Source organism: Myotis lucifugus, unplaced genomic scaffold (genome assembly GCF_000147115.1).
Source record: "Myotis lucifugus unplaced genomic scaffold, Myoluc2.0 scaffold_355, whole genome shotgun sequence".
Lineage (NCBI taxonomy): Eukaryota > Metazoa > Chordata > Mammalia > Chiroptera > Vespertilionidae > Myotis > Myotis lucifugus.
Window position 1 is genome coordinate 629,847 of NW_005871403.1, and position 22,124 is coordinate 651,970.

At 44.1% G+C, this 22,124-nt stretch overlaps 1 pseudogene; it reads left to right on the plus strand.

The window, feature by feature from the left end:
- LOC111828411 overlaps window positions 1-21,829 on the plus strand; it is a 24,450-nt pseudogene extending 2,621 nt beyond the window's left edge.
- The last annotated feature ends 295 nt before the right edge of the window (window positions 21,830-22,124 follow it).

Below are 22,124 nucleotides of genomic sequence, written 5' to 3' on the forward strand. Positions count from 1 at the left end.
CAACACCCATACAGTCAAAAATCCACAAATAACTTGAGTCCCCCCTCGGTACCTGTGAGGGACTGATCCCCCCTCTGACCCCCCACCATGAATGGATACCAAAAATCCGAGGATGCCCAAGTCCTTTATATAAAAACTAGAGACCCAGTGCATGAAATTCATGCACGGGTAGGGTCCCTAGGCCTGGCCGGCGATCAGGGCTGATCGGGGCCTTCCGGCTGCCGGCCGGGGCCTGCCGGCAGGGCCTTCCTTCCCAGGCTGCTGGCTGCCGGCCGGGGCCTTCCTTTGTTCTGTGCCACCCCCCTGTTGGTCAGCACACGTCATAGCAAGCGATCAAACTCCCGGTCTCCCAGTCAAACTCCCGAGGGGACACTTTGCATATTAGCCTTTAATATATTATAGAACAATGCATACAGTCAGCCCTCTGCATCTGCGGATTCCCAGTAGTGGATTGAAAATACTTTCTTGTACCTATGGGTGGTTGAATGTGCGAATACGAAATCCACCAATACAGAAAGCCAACTTTATATTTATTGAAAATGATGTATAAGTGGACACGCACAGTTCAAATCCTTGTTGTTCAAGGATCAACTATATATATATTTAATATGTAATATGTATTACCTATTTACACAGAAAATGTGTTCTTAAATACTTATTACATTATATGGTAATATATAATTATATATAATGCCTTATTACATTATATAATATATACTAGAGGCCCGATGCATGAAATTCATGCAAGAGTAGGCCTTCGCAGCCGCACTCGCTGCCTCAATCCCTCCCTCGCAACCGCTGGCAACTGCCTGAATCCCTCTCTCGCAGCCGAGGCAGCTGCCTCTATCCCACAGCTGCAACCCCGGCTTCATCTCGAAGGTCGCCTGGAAGGATGTCCAGAAGGATGTCTGGTCTAATTAGCATATTACACTTTTATTATTATAGATAATACAATAAATTTATATTTAGATGTATGTATTTTAAATCACATATAAAATATATTCATTTAGAAATATTAATCCCATACTCATTTTTCAAGAAAATTTTTATCCAAATTCATCACCTGCATGTTCTACATCACTGTCTTCATCATTACTAGAGCTACTTTTAAGCCATCTATTCGAATTTGCAGAACCCACCTAAGCTGTTTTGAGATTTGGCGTTTTTTAATCCAGTGACAATATCACGCTGTCACTGAAAATTTACCAAGTCATAAATACATATTCACATGATGTTGGGTCAATTTAAAAAAATTCCTCCTGTGGGTATATACCAGTATTTGTGATCTCTGCAACCTACCCACTTACTGTACTGTCATAATCTTTAACACCTCAATTCAACAACATGTAACGCCCCACATAATATTAAATGTTTTAAATTTGTCTTTTTCTAAACCAATTCTCTCAGTTGGCCTCTACAAAACTCTAAAATTAAAACAAAATGATGTTATTTTAGTCAATCTTCCCCGAATATTATTTTGTTATGCAGAATAAATTAAGAACATGCCCAGTTAGCCCCGCCAGTGTGGCTCAGTGACTGAGTGATAGGTCGACCTGCTCAGTGGTTGGGCAGCAGTGCCCAGCCTGAGCCAATTCTGTGTGAATGTGTTATTTAAAACCTCTGTATTTTTGCTTCCAAGAAGTCATGGTTCCATTCCCAGTCAGGGAACATGCTCAGGTTGGGGGATTGATCCCCAGTAGGGGGCATGCAGGAGGCAGGCGGTTGATAATTCTCATCATTGATGTTTCTATCTTTCCCTCTCCATTCCTCTCTGAAATCAATAAAAACATAAAAAAAAGAACATGCCCAGTTAAAAATGTCACTTTGTAAGGCTTGACTGTAAGGATCTTCCTTTTTTTCCTAAGAAATAATGTGGGGGGAAATTTGTGTGATATCCAGGCATATTAATTTGAGGATTAATAATTGTACAATATTAAATCAGCCCACCCTGGAACGCAGTGTAGTTTCTCCATTATTTTGAGTCTTGTTTTATGAACCACAATGAGATTTAATACTTTTCACCTTATGTACTATAATACTGTTAAAATTATTCCTAGATATTTTATGACACCTGTGAATTGGCTTTTTTTCAATTTCCAGTGCTAACCAGCTACTGCTAGTATAGAAAAAAAGCCATTGTTCTTTTTATATTTATTTTATATACAATCACTTACAAATGTCCTTATTCTTGGGATTAATTTGGTTTTCTTTCTTTTCAATATTTAAGCCGAAAGATGTTTTTGACATATTGCATAAACACCAAAACAATGTTAAATAAGTGATAATACTTCCATTTCCTCCAGTTTTTCCAATTATTACTATAGACTGTATTTTTAATTTCTTCAATACAAGAGATAATAGATCCTTATTCATTTTTAACATTTTTTCCTTTTTTTCTTCAATCAGAAAGTTTCCAAAGTCTTTTCAAAGAAGTGGTGCTTTAGCTTTTATCTTCTTTATCGTTTTATATTTTATTTCATTTTTTATCATTATTTATTTTTTAAAATATTTTTAGTTATTTTATTTCATTTTACTTTTAATTATTTAATTTTTAAAATTGATTTCAGAGAGGAAGAGAGAGAGAGAAACATCAATGATGAGAGAGAATCGCTGATCGACTGCCTCCTACATGCCCTCCACAGGGATCAAGCCCACAACCCAGGCATGTGCCCTGAACAGGAATCGAACTGTGACCTCCTGGCTCATAGGTCGATGCTCAACCACTGAGCCACGCCGGCTGGGCTTAATTTATTTCTTTATTTTGTTTCCTCTCTTAGTTTCATATGGTGAATATTTTGCTCATATATTTTCAGTCTTTCTTATATTAATAAAAGCACTGATGATTATACACTTTCCTGAGTATAGCATTAACTCTATTCCACACAATTTGCTACAAAGCTCTCCTTCTCCATTTATCTCTGATTTATAATTGTTGTTTTAACTTTCTTTTAGTGCAGAAATTATTTAAAACGTGTCTCTGAATTCCAAAGTAGTTTTTTAAAATAATCATCTTTTTTTACCACTAATTTAATTTATTAAGATAACAGATTATTGCACATAAAAATCTTAATTTTTATATTTTTACTTTTTTGTTGTTGTTAATCCTCACCTCAGGATATTTTTTCCATTGACTTTCAGAGATAGTAGAAGGGAGGGAGGGAGGGAGGGAGGGAGGGAGGAAGAGAGGGTGGGAGGGGGAGAGGAAGGAAGGAGAGAGAGAGACAAACATCAATGTGAGAGAGAAACAACGATTGGGTGCCTCCCCAAACAGGGGATTGAACCTGCCACACTTCCATGAGCAGCAGATGCTCTAACCACCGCCAGGGCTGTATTTTACTTTTTGTTTTCTGTGACAAAGTTACGTGATCAAGTTCTGTGAACAATTCATAGATCTAGGAAGAATGTCTATTCCCCCATCTATAAATTTGTTGAATGTGTTATTTAAAAACCCTATATTTTTGCCCTGGCCGGCATTGCCCAGTGGTTAGTGTTGGTCCACATACTGAAGGGTTGCAGGTTCAATCCTGGCCCATTCTGGGTGTGTCTGGGAGGCAACCAATCGATGTGTCCTTCTCACATGGATGTTTGTTTTTCTCTCTCTTCCTCCCCTTCTACCCTCCCCCACCTACCCCGCTCCCTCCCCGCCCTTCAACTCTCTCTAAAAATCAATGGAAAAAGTATCCTCATGTGAGGATTTACAGCAATAAAAAAAACCAACCCTCTATATTTTGGCTTTATTTGTTTGTTTCAGAGTTTGAAAACTGGCAGCCTGCAAGTTACAGATATGTTTTGTTTGGCTGGTAATTCTGCAGCAACTCAATATCCTTTAAAAATTGATTTTTTTAAATGCTTTAAAACGTATGAATCTCAATGCCTTTAGGCAAGGTATACATTCTCTAGTTCACTGTGCAATCTCCATCATCTCCGCTGCCATACTCCTAATAACACATATTCATGTTGCCCAACTAGTCCCTGTGGGCATCCAAGTTGGCGATCAAGTTCCTTGATCTGTCAATTTACATCTCCGAGTAAAATATGGTTTAAAAAAATCAAATTCTTCTTTTATTCTCATTTTTTGTTCTATGTATTTTATTGCTGAAGTTTAAAGATGGTCATATATTTTTAGTTTAGATCAGTATATAATGTCCCTCTCTGTCCTCTTTAATGCTTTTGTTCTTGCATTCTGCTTTGTCTAGTACTAATATTGCTGATCTTTGTTTTTTAGTATGTGAGTTTAGCTTAAGAATATTTATTATGGGGATATTGGGCTTTATTTTTGTGCTTCATTTTGTTTACAATTTATTAACTCTTGTTTAACTTTTTAACTTGCTTTTGCTGATTTGATATTGCTTCTCCTTATTCCTTTCTACCTGCTTACTCCTCATTATCATCCTCAATCTGTTATTTTGGGAATACTATGCTTTTCTATCCTGTTTGTGGTTACCGATCATTCCTAACAGCCGTAACTATACCTTTGTCAAAATCAAGTAACTATTCCCCCAACCCCCACCACTAACGGCAAGATTAATGTAGAGTACTTCCACATCTCAATGCTGGACCAACACCCGCAATCCTGGGTTTTGCTGTGATAGTCTAGAATTCTGAATTCTGCACTATTTCCTAGATTTTCCCTAAATGTGAGATCTTTCTTTTCAAGAATACATTATGAATTTCAGCTGCATTAGTTTCCTCCATTTATGTATATTGAAGCATAGTTACCTCCATCTTGTATAAAAACTGCTGTTTGAAATTCTCTGCTATTGTTAGATAGTCCCTTGTTCTGTAAACTCTGTCATTTTTAGACAGTTTCTTTTTCTGTAGAATAACTGTTTTAGTTTGAATAATAGAAAAAGATAAAAACTTAACTGTCTGATCTTGCAAGCTAGCCATCTAACGCAATGGACTAATACTGACAATAATTCCCATATTCTTATGCCAAATGTTTGTTCTTTATGTATCCAAGATTACAAACTGTAACAATAACTCACACAGAGCTCTTTGTAAAATTTGCAGACAAAGAGCCTGAAAGGTATAAATACAGGAAACTTCCTCTGTATCTTCGCTCAGAGATTTGGAAGAAACACCTCCCTCTGGGCCGCAATAAACGACTCCTAATTAATTGGCTCATTAAGGCGTCTCGTATCTATCTCGCTGATTTACGATACGACAATACAATGTTTCATTTGCAAGATTCATTTCTCAACATTTTCTTAAGTTCTTCCTCTTCCTCTATCTTGATCCTTCTACTGACCCAAATACTATATCTAAGTGCACATTTGAATATTTGCTCGTAGGGTATATAAATCCTTCATGTCTATAAAGATCTTTCTTTTGCCATGACTCATTGAATAATATCTTGGCAGGAGAATTTGTACCTGGCATTCTTTCTGACTACCTAGCTTTTAAACCTTTCTTTCCTATGCTTGTGGGCATCACCACTCTATTAGTCTGGGTTGAAGGCAGCGTCTGCTTCCCATTAAATAAGCTGAAAATGTCAGATGTTGGCTTCCTCACCTCCACCCTCAGCCCCTTGAACCTGCCATTATTCACACCTGCCCCAAACTCTGACTCAGGAACTAATGCTGCAAAGCAAGGACTATGATGGCAAATACGCACTGGCAGCTATGGTGGCTATAGAAAGATCAAGATCCTGACAGGCAGTGGCCCAGGTGCCCACTGTAGGCTTGTGCCAGCGTGTCCAGTGCAATGTCCATGCTCATGCAGAGCAGCAGGCCCAGTCTGAGCCAATTCTGTGTGCAACTCCAGGCACTGTTTCTGGCAGCACAGTCTCCAAGCCTCACTCTCCAGCCCTATGACAATTCTGCAGCAACTCAATATCCTTTAAGAATGGACTTTTCTTGCTAATTCAACCAAAATCAGTTTCTGTGTTCTGCAAGTAAGAAGTCAGGCCGATGTGGCTGGAACAGAAGACTTACTGCTCTTTAGTCAGTAGTCCCTACAGACACCACTAGCTTTTATGCATGAGCACTCCAATGCCATCCCAATCCTCCTCAAAACGGACCGATCTTCCTGTCCAGAAGTTGGTAGATTTTTGTCTTTATTGCTGCAGTCTAGCAATTAAGTTATGTCTTTTTCCAGAATTCCATGAGTCCTTTATCTGGCCTAGAACGTTCTTCAGCTGAGGAGTTTCCTCCTTTTATTGTGTCTTCTCCACCTGTTCCTTTCCCCTCCTAGGAATGCTAGTGTCCCACCTCACTCTTTTGATGTCTTTGTGTTTTACAAAATACTTTCCAGAAAACTAATTCTGTTCTCAATAGGGCTGTTGTCCTTTGTGTTTAATCTAGGAAAAGTTTAAATCAGGAACAATAACTGTGAGAGCAATTTCTTCTGGCGAATGCTTTCTTCCGTCTCTTTGGTTTGGTCGTGCTTGTGCTGAATGTCCAGTCTGAGCGCTCTCTCTCAAGTTATGAAATCCCCCTTACAGTGTATCACACTCTTTCTTTGCTTAATATGGGTTTGGCCCATGGCACCCAAACACATCAACACTTCTGGGCACTGGCAGATCACCACACAGAGGATGGCATGGAAGTTTTCATTCTGATACCCAGCAGGGAACGTACTGGCGCAGTGAGACCTCTCCCACCCAGCCAGGGGGACATTTCCGTCTGCTTCCGTGGCTTTGAGAACAAGCAGAAGGGAAGCATTCCCTCCCAACTGCCAGCTCCTCCCCGCACGGGGCTCCAGGAATCTGTGGGAACCGGGCCCCTGCAAGGACTGACAGCAGGAAGGGAAAGGATCTGCCAGACCTGCCACACTGTGGCTTTTACTGTGCTGAAAACCAGTTCTGTCCTCGCTGTGGCCAACAGGGGGACCGAGGCTGAGCTACACCATCTGCACACCAGACTCCTGACCTAAGGTATGTCAGAGATGGGCAGGGAGGGGGTTACTGACTATTCTTTTTCAACTCCCCTTCTCATATCCGCTTCTAAAGCTTCAAACAGCCACTCCACATGAATGCTTCCCAAATATTAATCTCTAGCTGTAAGATTTCCAACCACCCGTTTAACCTCTCCATCTCTATGTCCTGGCATGAAGGTAGTTCAGATTATTTGCATTTCACAAACCTTTCCTAACTATCTTACACGTCCCAGGCACAGTGGTACAGGGTATACTGAAATAGGGATGTACACAGCAGATGCACAGGAGATGGTTTCAATACAGTGCAATCAACGCGTGAACCAAGTAAACGTGGGGCCTTGGGAGCACCACAGGGGACCGGGTCCAGCCCAGAGGGTCAGAGAAGGTGGCTGAGAAAGGCTCACCACGAAGCTGGGTCCTGAAGGCAGACGAGTAAGTGTGGAGGAAGGTCACTCTGACAGAGCTAATGGGCTCGTAGACAAAGGAAGTGGGACAGGCAGATGAAGCCCCAAACCCAGTAAGATAAACATGTAATAGAACAAAGAGTATACCAGCTTTGCTAAATCTCATCCTATGATCTTGAAAAGTATCATCCTGAGAAAGATCGGTTTAAGAGGATAAAACTCAGGAAGGACTCCAGGAAGCCTGAGGGCAGTGCCACAGAGAACAGCGATGAGCAGGACTGTAACTGACACATTCCTGTGATGGACCCCTTCTCTAGGAGAGAAGTATCCTGCGGGGCACGAGGATGGCTCTTTAGCCGATGAAGAAATACAGAACATCTCCACTGACCAACAACCACTGCCCCCTGCACACAGAGCTGAGCAGAAGATGAAGAACTACTCGGATATGTCTGTGGCTAAAACTCAAAATTCCTAAAAGTGAGTTATTTATGTTGCCTCTCAAATGCTCCTCCTGACTTTCCTGGGGCCTGTCTTTCTCAGTGTTTACACCATTTCCCAATCATCCAATTTCTCCCTTTATAGAAAAGAAGTTTAAAAATATTACTAGAGAATATAAAAGATAATGAACGAAAATATGTATCATATTCCTAGAAAGGAAGGCTCAATACTGGGAAATGTGCGGATTCTCCCCTAAAGTAATGCAATTTCACCAAAATTCACACTGAATTTTTTTTGGAAACCAGATAAAGTAGCTCAAAGAATAAATAAGAAGAAATTGTAAAAAAAAAAAAAAAAAATTACACTGAAGAAAACTTGATTAATCAGATACTAAAATATTACATAGCTACCACAATTAAAATCATGCAATCAATGAAGCAGACTATAGAAAACAGCAAATATATCCAAGAATATGTAAGTAGCTAAAATAAAATTTTAAAAAGCAAATTAAAATCAGTGAGGAAATAAATCTTGCTCAGTAAATGCTGCTGGAATAATTACTAAACGTTTTAAATCCATATTCTTACATCATATACCAAAGTACATTCCAAATAAATTAAAAACATTAAAAAATGGAATATAAAACCCCAAAACATGTGACCTTTGGGTGGGAAAAATCTTTCTAATGGAAAAAATAAATCTGTATATAATAGCTTCAGACTTCCATATTTTAAAAAGACATAAAAACCTATACTACCAGAAAAAAACAACCCTGCAGAAATTATCTGCAACAATATAACAGAAAGAAATTTGTACTACTACTATACCAAAAAATAAACAAGAATAACATTAAAACTCCAATGGACATTGAGAAAAGACAAATCACAAAGAAAAATGACCAATAAATATATGCAGTTCAGGAGACATACAAATTAAAACAATGGAATACCTTTTTGCCTATCCAATTAGGAACAATGATTTGGGAACATAACAATGTGCAGGCTGCAGTGAGACCAAGCTCTCCTACACAGCTGCATGCATTTTATAACACTTCCAGAAAGAACACAGAAATACACCTCAAGGGATTTACAAACAATCTTATATTTTAGCCAAGTAAGTATCTATTTAGAATTTAGCTTAAGGATATATTCAGAAATTTAAACACAGATGTATTTATTAGAATTATTTAAAATAGAAAAAAATATTGGATCCAACAATAAAAGGATTAAATAAATTACAGTAATATGTACAACAGAATATTATGAACATGTTAAGAATATTTGGGAATATTTAATGACATGAAGAAATCTTATGATACACTGTCAAATAAAAAAGGCAAGATCAGAATCTGAATATACCATAGGATTTAACTGTGTAAAAGTACACAGGTGTGTGCATGCACTCAATAGTCACACCACATGGAAATAAGAGTTTATTATTTTGGAATGATTTTTATTTCCCAGATACATTTCTTTAGTTTCTTAATCTATATATAAAAAAGCCTAAGCGACCAGAATGCCAGAACGACCAGAACGACCAGTCACTATGATGCGCACTGACCACCAGGGGGCAGACGGTCAACGCAGGAGCTGCCCCCTGGTGGTCAGTGCGCTCCCAACCTCCCCTGGTCCCTCTCCCCCGTCAGGCAGGCCCTAGGCGACAGCAGGCAGGCCCTGGGCGACAGCCCGCAGGAAGGCCCTGATCAGCCCTGATCGCTGGCCAGGCCTAGGGACCCCAGTCATGTAAGAATTTCGTGCACCGGGCCTCTAGTTTTCTATAAAACTGACATGTATTACTAACATAATCAGACAAAACATTTATATTAAAACAAAACACCAAAAAGCTCCACTAGTTCCCTTTTCTTCACAGAACACATTCCAAAACATCACAGCACACTGCTTTAAACTACACATTTCTCTGCCTACCACCCTCCTTAACGTTCTGGCAACATCCAAGACCTAAGTAGTCCCTAAAACTGCAGGGTTCTTTCACAACTCCTTTTCTTGGCAAGTGCTTATTTCCTCTGCCTAAAACCCTTCCACCCCAGCAAAGGCCCTTCAGCCTTCAAAACTCGGCTGTATGTCCCTCTTCCGTGTAACCTTTCCCAAGTCCACAGGACAGAATACTGCCTCCTGGGCAGAGTTCCCACCTCTTGCTTGGGGCCGCCCTGTGGAGTGAGTGTGCTGCCATAAAGTGTATCTCGGCTCTTCCTCCCTATAGGAGCCTGAATAGCGCCCCTGAGGCCCTGAAGATGTCCAGATCCCAAACCCTGGGGCCTGGGAACATGTTACACGGCCAAGGGACTTGGCAGGTGTGATTAAGTCAAGGATCTTGAGTTGAGGAGATCCTTTTGGATTATCTGGTGAGCTCAAAGGAATCTAAGGATCTTTTAAGAGGGTGGCAGGAAGGTCAAAGACAGAAAAGTGAGACATGAAAGCTGAGGCCCTGTCTTCTGGTTCCCCTGCCTCTTGTCTCTCTCCACCACGACTGGCGACCATCGACCCTTGGGTGCAGACAAAAAGCAAGCAGCCGTGGACAGGAAAGAACGGCTCTGAACAGCTTTCCAGCATCAAGTGCTCTGGGGTCGGCAGAAAAGTCTTGAACACAACAGTGTTGGCTGAACTGCACAATGAAATCTGCTGTCCACTTGCACCAAGGCAGGACCCGGAACACGCCCTGCACTGTGTCGCTGTCTGGTTTAATGTGACTGAACAGGATTTTATGTAAAAACCTGGTCATCAGTCGGGCTGCCTCAGAACGTGGCTTTGTTGTCACTGCTCCAGACACCGGCCTGGTGGCTGCGATATCAAAGAAGGTGGTGGCTTTATGTGATGCCACTGCAGACCCTTGGAAAACTAACTACAGAATGCACTCACGTAACGGAGGAGCTTCCCAGCTCCTAAATGCCCATCTTTTCCCATCTTTTCCTGTGGACCCCAAAGGATGTGTATTTTGGCCACTCCGTGGGAAGCCATGGAGCTCGGACTGTGCTTTGAAGAACCCAAGAAAATACAAATCTGTGTCAGCATTCCCTCCAATGCGGCCCAGTGCTCTGTCCTTGGGGCAAAAAGCCTCTAGTGGATACCAGGGAAGGAAAGCTATGATGCCACCCAGGGTCCGGGTGCACATACAAACTGATCACGGAAAGATGACCAGCTTCCGATGACCAGCTTCCTTCGGATGGACAGTTCCTACCGGAGACTGCACAGCTGCCTGGACAGAAAAGAAAGCCCCTGCTGGTTTGTTTACAAGAGGGTTATGCTCATGGCTCCCGCTTCATTGCAACCTTCTTTATTGATCACATCAGACGTCATCCAAAATACCTGAGTGCTTGAAAACTTCAGATAAGAGAATCCCCTGGATTATAGAAACTGTAGGGGAAAAGGTTTCAAAGCATTGTATTTCATAATACTAAAAATGCTTTATTCTATAGTTGAGTCACCTTCTGAAGAAATATATGAAACCTGAAAAAAAAAGAAAGAAAAGAAAAAGGAGATGATGATAGAACCAGCGGCTGCATAGTCACTTGAAGGCAGAGGGAGAGAAAATGCTGGTGGCCTTCAGAACTGGAAAAGGCAAGGAACGATTCACCCTGAGTCCCCAGAAGGAACGCAGCCCTGCCAACACCTTGACTTTTAACCTTTGGAACTGTGAGGTGATAAATGTGTATTGTTCTCAGCCAGGGAGTTGGTGGTGATTTGTTACAGCAATAATAGGAAAACAATACACGCCCTGACTATACCAAGAGCACCTGGGCAGAGGGGCGGTGAGTTGTGGTCACTACTTCATTGAAAATGACTGAAAAGAAGTAGGAACATGAGAGGCAGGAAGAGCAAGGAAAGGAACGGAGTTAACAGTTGTTAATTTATTTACTAACTTTTTTTTACACTTATTACCTTCTGGGCATTGTTCTGAGAACTCCTTCAAGGAAGTGTTACTATCCCCACTTTACAGAGGAGAGGAATAAAGCAAGAAATTAAGAAACAGCTGGTAAACAAGGGGCCAGGAATTGAGTGCAGGAATTCTGCTCCAGGGCCCTGGGGTTAAATGTAAGAAGAAAAAATTTATACACCGAGGAGGTTGCAGGAATTTGGACATTTACATGCGCCCAGGGGACTCAACGTGTTTAAATCAGGCTGGCTTTATTAAGGGAATATGCTGTATTCGATGTGCCATGCGCTGTGGGATCCCGTTTTCTGCGTAGCCTGATTCATATCTGGAATCAAATCCCTCAGCATGATGCAGACAGCATGATGCAGATGGGAGTTTAAAGGCTGTGGAATGCTGCCCTGCAGGCTACCTTCCTGTGCATCCAGCACACCTCCCACCCCATCCAGTGGAGGCCCAGAGAGGCCCTGCACCAGGACTAGAGAAGCCCAGCACCTGTCCAAAGTTCCCTCTGGCCAGGAACGCTGGTGGGATGAGGGGGTGACAGAGGCTGGCAGCAGCGCTAAACTCCAGGAGCACATCAGTCCTGATTCCCAGGTCCCTCAGCAAGGCAGTGGGTAAACAGATGGAAAGTCCTCCACCCATATTTCCAATGAGATTGAAAAGGAAAACACCTACATTAAGAGGGGAAACTTGGTATCAGCAGAGATGGCTTTCACATGCAAAACACTGATGACCAGCAACACCCAGTTAGCGGATTAGAAGACCAACTAAGGACTTTCACTCAATTCTGAGAAAAAGGATAGTGTGATGATACCATGTTATTGTTGTTTTAATTAAAAGACATGGAGGAAGAACGGAAGGATCCAATATAAGTTTGACAGAAAGCCAGACGGTAAGAAGAAAGCAATGGGAGAAACTTAACCTGAGGTAAAGCAATGGATTTAAAGACTTAAAGGGCATCACCAATTACCAGGCAAAGCTAATGAAGAGGAATTCGCACTCCGACTGAATTCCAAGCACCAGGCTGACTTAGAGCAGATGTTCTCCGACCAGAGGCGAGGGGTGAGGGGTCCTGACAACCTGGTGATGGTTTCAGAGGCAGGCCCAGGGATGCCTACATCCTGCCTGGGGCTCCACCCTCCTCTCCACGGGCTCCAGACCGGAGGTGCTGCCCTGTGAATAAGTCCCACCGGACGCTTCACGCTGGAAGGAGCACCTCACTGACAGCTGGCCAGGGCCTCCCGCCAGCGCTGAGCAGAATGCAGGGAGGACCAAGACCTTCAAGAGGCCTAGAAAAGAAACTTTCTCTACTGTATTCACAGCAACTTCTGACTCCAAGTGTGTGGGTTTTCCCTGCACTGACCAATTCCCCAGCTCTCTGGACACCAACTGGGTGTCCTCCAGTCCATTCTGACCGCCCCGAGTCACTGCAAGGGAAGGAGGCAGTCCCACAGACTCCCCACTTCAGGTGCTGGTCCCAAGTGCCAGGCTGTCATCTGTACTTCCGACCAACCAGCTACAAACTGGGGGTGAGGGTGGGGGTCGCACAACCTCTGCCTCAGGTTTGATAGTTTGTTATAACGGCTCACAGAACCCAGAAAACAGTTTGCTTACTAGATTACGGGTTAAGGAAACAACTCAGGAACAGCCAGATGGAAAAGGGTGCACAGGGCAAGGTGTGGGGACAGCATGGCGCGTCCATGCTCTCCGCGTGCGCCACCCTCCCAGCCTCTGGGCAACCTGAAAGCTCTCCAAATCCCACTGCTCATCACTTTTATGAAAGTGACATCACATAGGCATGTTTGATCAAATCACTGACCACAGATGGTTAAACCCAATATCCAAGTCCCCCTCCCCTTCCACCAGAGGCCAGGGATGGGGCGGAGGGTTCCAACTCTCTAACCACTTGGTTGGTTCCTCTGGCAACCAGCCGCCCATTCTCCAAGAGCATAACTCAAGTATGGTTGAAAGAGGCTCGCTGTGAGTAACAAAACACACTCCTCTTACCCCTGTCACTCAAATGCCACGGGTTTTAGGAGCTCTGTGCCAGGAACTGGGGACCAAATATATATTTCACATAAATCATCGAAAGGCCTCTAACGCTCACCCTCCACTCCGCAGGGCAAGCAGCGACCTAGCCTCCCCTCCCACCCAGCCACAAAGGCCATGAGGTCCTGTCCTGGGTAAACAGGCCCTGAGGGTGGCGGCAAGTAGTGCAGGGGAGTGAGTCAGGCCTGGTGCGGACCTGAGTCAGCCGGTGGGGTGCAGCAGACCTGTGGTCAGCCCTGGAGCCAACTCCCTGAGAGTGAACTTGTTAAGGAAGAAAATACCGGGTGAGTGTTTATTTGCTTTGAGGATATCAGAATGCCTTCTTCAGGGTGAAATTCATAAAGGAAATGAAAGACTGCTGGGAAAAGGAAGAAAAAAGATTCTCCCCTGAAGCCTCCCCGTGGCTGATGGGAGAGGAGAGAGGGGAGGTACACAGGTCTGACCCTGGGCCTCAATTTGGGGAAACGACGGAGGGCCAGCGAGCTCAAGCTCCCCCGGGACCACTGCGGGGCAACAGCATCCATTCCCAGCCTCGCCGCCGCCTTCACCCTCGGAGGTACTCTCAGGGCACCCCTCAACTTTGTGCAACACCCTAAGCGCCCATTTCCCTGGAAGCCACCGGGACAGTCTGTTATAGCCTCAGTACGTATGTGTAGCATGCTCACTTAATTATTTCACTAATCTTAAAATAATACTTATTGTAATTTAGTCTTACTTAGTTTTAATTAGTCTTATTTTTTAAAATCAAAGGGCACAATCAACTGCCTATAGAGCCAGACAGGTAAGTAAATGTCCATGAAAGGAAAGAACTACAGGGAGTGGTGGGAAATGTGACTGTGAGAGCTCAGGCCCTGTCAAAACATGCTTACCAAGACACCAAGACACCAGAAGGCAAACGAAGTTGACCAATCTGTGTCCCCTGGACGCACTGCATAGAGATTTCCTCAGCATGCACACAATTTTACACCCAGCTGTGCTCATTCACCTCTGCAGCAAACCTCTCATCCTGGGACAGGACCCCGGCAAGCACAGCCGGGCGGCAGTCTGCGCTCGCAAGGATATCATATCACCTCAGTGTTACACAAACACCTTAGAAGTCTGAAGAGAAACTTCTTTGGAAATAATGGTCGCTGACCATTTCACCTAAATATGAAATAAGACAGAAACCCTGAGGTCAGCTCACAGTCTGCATTCTTCTCATGCCAGGGCAAAGGCGAGACTTGCATTTTAGTTATTGTTTCCCTTTGTTTCCCGGCGTAGCTCGTGCATCCTTATTTGGAAGTTTTCTTTTCTGGCCTACAAAGGGGGAAAAGACCGTCCTCTGTACAAATTCAAATGCTTTCTCAGCCAGCCCCTCCAGAGCATCTGACAGAATCCTATTCTCTGAAAGGTGGACAGGACGTCAGAGATGCAGCTCAAGTCCTTTGCCATCATGAAGACCCATCAAGGTCAAAAAAGGAGAAATGAACCTCGAATGTCTGCCTCTGGACCCAGTTTTGTCTAATATTCCAACTGTCACCGAGGGAAAATAGAATGTGTTTGTTTCATTTACTCTACTTACAATTGAGCCTCACCAGAATCTCTCTATGTATTTGGTCCCCTTCATTACACACACTCTCATTTCTAAAACACTCACATCTGACTTATAGCCTGTGGGGGTAAAGACTAAACTTTCTCAAGGGGCGAGGGTAACAGTAACATTCGGAAGCCTGCCTATGAGTCCCAGCCCACCGCGCTTCCCGCATTTCCTCTGTCCTCTCCCCATCCCGCCTTCCCCTCACACATCTCTGTCTGGCCCCCTCATGCTAATTCTCATCAACTCAGGCTCTGCCCAACCAAGCCCTGGGGGTTATTAATCAGCCCCTGCAAACAAAGGATCTTGCCCCCGGGGGAGGAGGGGGAGCCTACCGCTGGGGAAAAGGTCTACCAGGGGAGGTGACATCTGAGCTGCTGAGGCCTGAAAGGATCAGTGGGATGAACGTATAATTTATCTTTCAAAGGGCAGCACTTTTTAAAAATTTTTTTAATTGATTTCAGAGAGGGAGAGAGAGATAGAAACATCAATGATGAGAGAGAATCATTGACTGGCTGCCTCCTGCGTGCCCCACACTGGGGATCGAGGCCGCAACCCGGGCATGTGCCCTCACCGGGAATCGAACCATGACCTCCTGGTTCAGAGGTCGACACCCAACCACTGAGCCAGGCCAGCGGGGCAAGGGCAGCACTTTTAAGAGTAAAAATAATAGGCGTTAATTGACCCCAATTGATGGGACACCCCGGACAAAATGGTTTTATGTTCAAGCTATAGAGGAGTCAGCTGTCAGGTTCTGTGCTGGGAGCATCCCTGCAAAGGGCCAGGAGGAGGAGCGCGGTGTGGTTCGAGGACACAGAGACCTGAGCATCTCCGGGGAGCGCTAAGGCAGGAACCACGCGTCAGGGCACAAGTGTACAGCCGTTCAGCTACCTGAGATGCTGTCACTAACAGGAACAAGAGGTCTCCAGAGAAGCTAAAAACTTCACACCCTTTCATTATTAGAAGAAGCACTTATGGCTTACACTCAATTCTGGCAGCTTTAGTTATGGCTTTCTAGGCTCTGGGGAGCAGATTAGAGGCAGCAGGTGACAGAGAAAGAAGCCCAGAATCTGACAAGCATATGACCCCAGTGTGGACTGACCACAGCCATCAGAAGCCCCAGGTACCCCAGAGTCAAGGCTGGTGACAGAACTGACAGTGATAGTGATGGTTTGAGCAATGAAAAAAACAGTAAATAAAACGGCCATGTTTGTAATATTTTAAGAACTCTTTAGTATCTGAAATGGTTAGCAGAAGGCTCTGGATACCAGAATTTCTTATAAAGGTCAAATGTACAGTTTACACTAATATGCAGTCACTGATCCAATTACTGTTATTTCTTGATTTTTATTCTTCCTTCTTAATCACAATTACTGATTGAAAACCCTACCAAGGCATAATGCACAAAAGCAGAATGTCATAAAGGTTAGGATGTCAGGAAGACTTCATACAAACACACGTGCAAACAAAACACATACACGCAGCCCCTCCCGACCGGCCCCCCGTTAACCTGCAGAGACGGTTTTGACACATCTTTGGTCCCATTTGCAAGCATATGATTCCATGTAACGTTGGCACAATGTACTGTATTCAGATTGAAGGGAGAGCAGAAGAGACCTAAATAAAACTGTACACATTATCTTCATAACAGTTCTATGACCACTATGAATAGGTTCTTTGTTTATCTGTTGATAAATCAGAAGGTTAGACTGCTGATAATTTACCCTTCCAAGGTTGTTGTGTTTTTTTTTAATTTGGCTACTGGTGCTAGAGAGAAAAGCAAGAGCAATTAGAGGAAGGAGATGAATTCTTTGGCAGACAAAACAAAGGGGATTTTCAAGGGCTTTGGGGGTTGTTGGCACTAGTGCTTTATTAGATATAGTTTCAGGTCAAAACTTATGACTACTTTTTATGAAAGTTTTATCATAATCCCTAATCTAACCCTTATCCATAATTAGGTTTAATTTGGAACACGTACCTGGAAATTAGGGGACGAATAGAGTGAAGAAGAAAATACCAATTTTTCTGAAATAACAGAGCAAGGGTTAAAAAATAAGCAGAGGCAGGGGATGGTGATACGAGCTGTGAGAGACAGAGGGAAATGCGATGGTGGGCTGTGTTCAGTCCCCGAAGGGCTGACAGGAGACAGTGAGTGGTCAAGTTCCCTGTGCCAACCCAGGGGGAGTCATTGGCCCAGGATATCTGAGTTAGATTTGTTGTGAGATGGAATGCAAAAACACGGTGAAAGAAGCTTTTCCGAAGTTCATAACAAATGATTTCTTTAAATTTAAAATTTTAAATATTTGGCCAACTACACTGATTTTAAAATGTCAAACCTAATTTCTGCTGAGAATTCAAAAATTTCCTGGAAATACAAGGAACACCATCAGCTTACTAAAACCCTCCTTTCTGCTAGGGCCTCTGCAGAGTGTTAGGAGCCATGGAGATGAGTAAGACCAATAAAGATTCTCAAGTGTTCTTACTCAGCTGGAGAAGAGCCAACTCTTATTCAATGTGCAAGCAAAGGGGGTGCCGGGGGCGTGATGGCTGGGGGGAAGGTAGCAGACAAACGAGCAGAGCATGGCAAGGGTAAAGACACGCTGACTGCTTGGGTCTGGCTGCAGGATTATTCCGTCCAAGTGTTTTGGCATGGAATGGCAAAGTCTTTAAAAGGATATACTAAAACCTCTAAAATTCTCAATGTGTTCTGCTCCTTCTATGGCTCTACAATATGAGCTGGTCTCATCTGACAGGAGCCATATATAAACATTTTTTTAAAGTATTTTATAAAAGAATTCAACAGCCTAAAATATCATACCTAACACACATTCAACAGGAAAAATCCCAGTCTCCTCCATTCCCCAAACACTCCTCTGAATTAGAAAGTTTAAAAGTTTAAAAATATCAAGTCTCCACTACAACAGGAGGGCACACACAACCCACTCAACAGACACAGCTGGAGCACCCACCTCAGGTGATCATGAGCCCACAGGACACCTACTGCACAAGGCCACTCCCCCAAGACAGGGAGATGTAACAGCTCTACCTAATGCATAGAAACAAACACAGGGAGGCAGCCAAAATGAGGAGACAAAGAAACATCCCCCAAATGAAAAAATTCACTGCTTAAACACACACATACAAATTTAAGGCAAAGAGTAAGAAGCTAGTAGTGAGCTTTTCCAGCGTCAGGGCCGCACGGGGAGGCTCTCTTGTGCAGGCTCCCCGAGGGTGTTCTGCAGTCCCTGCAGGTCGGCCGCTGCAGAAGACGGCCGCAGCCGGGCATATGCACACGGGCCCAGCCTCATCAAGGTGAAGGGCGGCCCCTGGAGATGCCCCAGTGCACACACTGCAATACAAGCTCCTTCTGGGGAAGGAGCAATTTACCAGCGTGGACATCGCAGTCCCCGTGGAGGTGGTGGCGGTCCATCTCCGAAGCCCTGGGGGCTCACTACCAGAGATATGTGGATGAGGCTTCCAAGAAGGCGCTCAAAGACATCCTTATCCAGTGTGACCAGACCCTGCTGGTAGCTGATCTCCGTCACTGGGAATGCAAAAAGCTGGTGGCGGGGGGGGGGGTCCTGGTGGCTGTGCTCACTACCAGAAATCCTACAGATAAGCCTATCTGGGTTCACCTTTGTAACAAACAATGGTTGTGGAAAAAAATAAAAGAAGAAGCTAGCAGTGATAGTGGGGAAAATCTTCTAAGCTCACCTGCTAAGGCCTCTTTAGCATACTGGACACCTCTATGTGAATATAAAAAGGCAAATGTGCAAAATGGCACCCTTTCCTCTGGATTGCTACAGCCTCACCTGGGCCCACTCATCCCTTTCCCAGATGCCTTTAAACAGTTCACAACCTGCACAACTGCACCCAGCAGCCTCTCTGACAAGGCAAACACTGACAACCTGGTTGGCTGCTGAAGGACTGTTAACTGGGACCTTCTAAGTAAAAGATGTGTCATCCACACGGTCCCTCATTCATGCAAGTTTTCGTATCTTTCACTTGATCCGTTTCTCTTGTCCATTCTACAATACAGAGCCAGTCACAATGACCCGACGCAGAGGATCACAATCGCCACCAAAAAGGAATCTTGCTGCTACCACAGCCAATACCAGGGCTAGAAAAGAGACCGAGGCTGGGAACTTGCCTTCCGCCTCAGGTGTGGCCAGAGGGGCTGAGACGCTCCCACCGGGAAGAGATTGGGCAATTCCAACTCTTTTAAGCAAAAAGAGGGTGGGGGAGACTGAAGATGAGGATTTTACCTCATTTACCCTTTAAATAGACCACCACCACCCCTGCCCAAGCAACTGAGGTCGTGTGGATGCCGCCATGAGGTGTGCCACTTGGATCTCTATTCAAGAAAGAATGTGGCTTCAGCTGCAGGGACTGCAGTTAGTGCCACCGGGATCCTAGGACTCCACTTGCCTTTGAGCTGAAGGCACATTCTTTTCAGGCAGCCTCCAGCTGTGACTGACCACAGCGAGAGGACAGGACTGGCCATTTCTGCCCGACCTGGGACTCCTCTAACAGGCAGCTTGCTCTGAGGATCTCCCAGCCCAAACCTGCTGCCTCCCCCTTTTCCTTTAAGGGTTGGGTCTGCATCATGGTCTAAAGCAACGGTCGCCAATCTCACGGACCACCGGTCGCCAATCTCACGGACCACCGGTTGGTGACCGCTGGTCTAAAGCTTTCCTGGCCTAATTCTGCTTCCCACCCCTTTTGTCTTTCTCGGGTTTTACTCTCTAATCAACCTCATTCATTCCTAATTCTGTTTAAGGGTGTCTCAAAGAACAAAACTGACACAATACAGATACTGTGTACAAATCAATCTGACAGGAGCCATATATAAACATTTTTTTAAAGTATTTTATAAAAGAATTCAACAGCCTAAAATATCATACCTAACACACATTCAACAGGAAAAATCTGTCTCCTCCATCCCCAAAACACTTCTCTGAATTAGAAAGTTTAAAAATATTAAGTCGAACTTCAAATGTCCTTCGTGGTGATGTCCTTGCCTCATCCAGCCTCCCTCTACTGACCCTTTACCTGTACCACTAATCTTTGGGTCCCTTGCTCTGATGACCCATTGAAGCACCTGTTCTGATTCTAGTCCAAAGCATAACTGCCTCATTCCAGCCCCCACAGTACAGCAGACTGAAGATATGTTAATCTTTAACAAAACTCATTTCTAGGATCTCATTGATGTATCCTATAGCATGTCACACAGCATTGAGAGACCAATTAAAATTATACTCACACTTTCAGCCAACTATAGCCCAGCATTTAAAGTCTTTCCTAGCCCTAGCCGGATTGGCTCAGTGGCTAGAGCAGGGGTGGGCAAACTTTTTGACTCGAGGGCCACCATGGGTTCTTAAACTGGACCGGAGGGCCGGAACAAAAGCATGGATGGAGTGTTTGTGTGAACTAATATAAATTCAAAGTAAACATCATTACATAAAAGGGTACGGTCTCTTTTTTTTTTAGTTTTATTCATTTCAAATGGGCCGGACCCCACCGGCGGGCCATAGTTTGCCCACGGCTGGGCTAGAGGGTCAGCCTGCAGACCAAAGGGCGGTCAAGGGCATGTACCTCAGTTGCAGGCTTCTCCCTGGCCCAGCCCTTGTCGGGGCTCCTGTAGAAGGCAACCAATCGATGTGTTGTTTCTCTGTCAACCCCTCTCTCTTCCATTCTCTCTAAAAATCAATAGGAAAATATCCTCGGGTGAGGATTAAAATAAATAAATAAATAAATAAATAAATAAATAAATAAGTCTTTCCTATGATTTTCTAATCTTATTGGCAGCGTATCCGCCGGAGTTTCCATTCTGAAGTGATATGCACTCTTTGAAAGATGCAATAAGTCACTGGCATAGAAGTCTCCTTCCCATGTCCCTCCCCGCAGAGGGCTTTAAAAAGCACAGTCACTTAGAAATCAGAACACAGCACCCAAGGAACTCTCAAAAGCCCTCGCCAGGGACAGTCTCTTCACAAGTTCGACACAAAGGAAATAACACGCCAGGGTTCTCACAATACCCGGGCAGCTGGGTCCTAGTGAGAGGTGTTTTTAAAATGTTACATATCCTGCCCTAACCGGTTTGGCTCAGTGGATAGAGCTTCAGCCTGCGGACTGAAGGATCCCAGATTCGATTCCGGTCAAGGGCATGTACCTTGGTTGCGGGCACATCCCCAGTGGGGAGTGTGCAGGAGGCAGCTGATCGATGTTTCTAACTTTCTATCCCTCTCCCTTCCTCTCTGTAAAAATCAATAAAATATATTTTTTAAAAATAAAAAAATAAAAAATAAAATAAAATGTTACATATCCTTTACCTAATAGTTTATCACTGGGCTGTTATGACAAAGACATTATTTTGCAAATATTGGTTACTCTGCCCAAAGAAGTTTGGATAAATGCTGCATGTTAGAGAGTGACCCCTATGTAATCTATGCCGTGGCCCCATCTATAAAACTTTTCTTCTCAGTATTCCCATGTGGCGAAGTTTCTGACCCCCGTGTTGTACAGTCCAATGTACCCCAACTGCCAGGATGGCACCACCTCAGCCCAGCCCGGCCCCAAGGACGGGGCCAGCTGAAGCTAAGGCCCAAGGTCGTCAGCACAAAACTGTTCCCAATTCAAGGAACTGACTTGGACTAATTGCTCCATCTCTCAGAACCTCATTTCCTCATTCGAATTCAAACGTAAAAGTTACCCCCTTGAAAAATGTTTCCGACTTCTGGCTCTGTCACAGGGAGCAGTACCTGTCACCTGCCAGCCCGGGACCCAGCACCCGGTGGATCCTCTCTCCCCAATCAGCCACCATGCAATGCTTTTTTAGGCTAAATTAAAGCCCATTTGTCTCATGTGACCGCACATAAATGTTCCGCTTT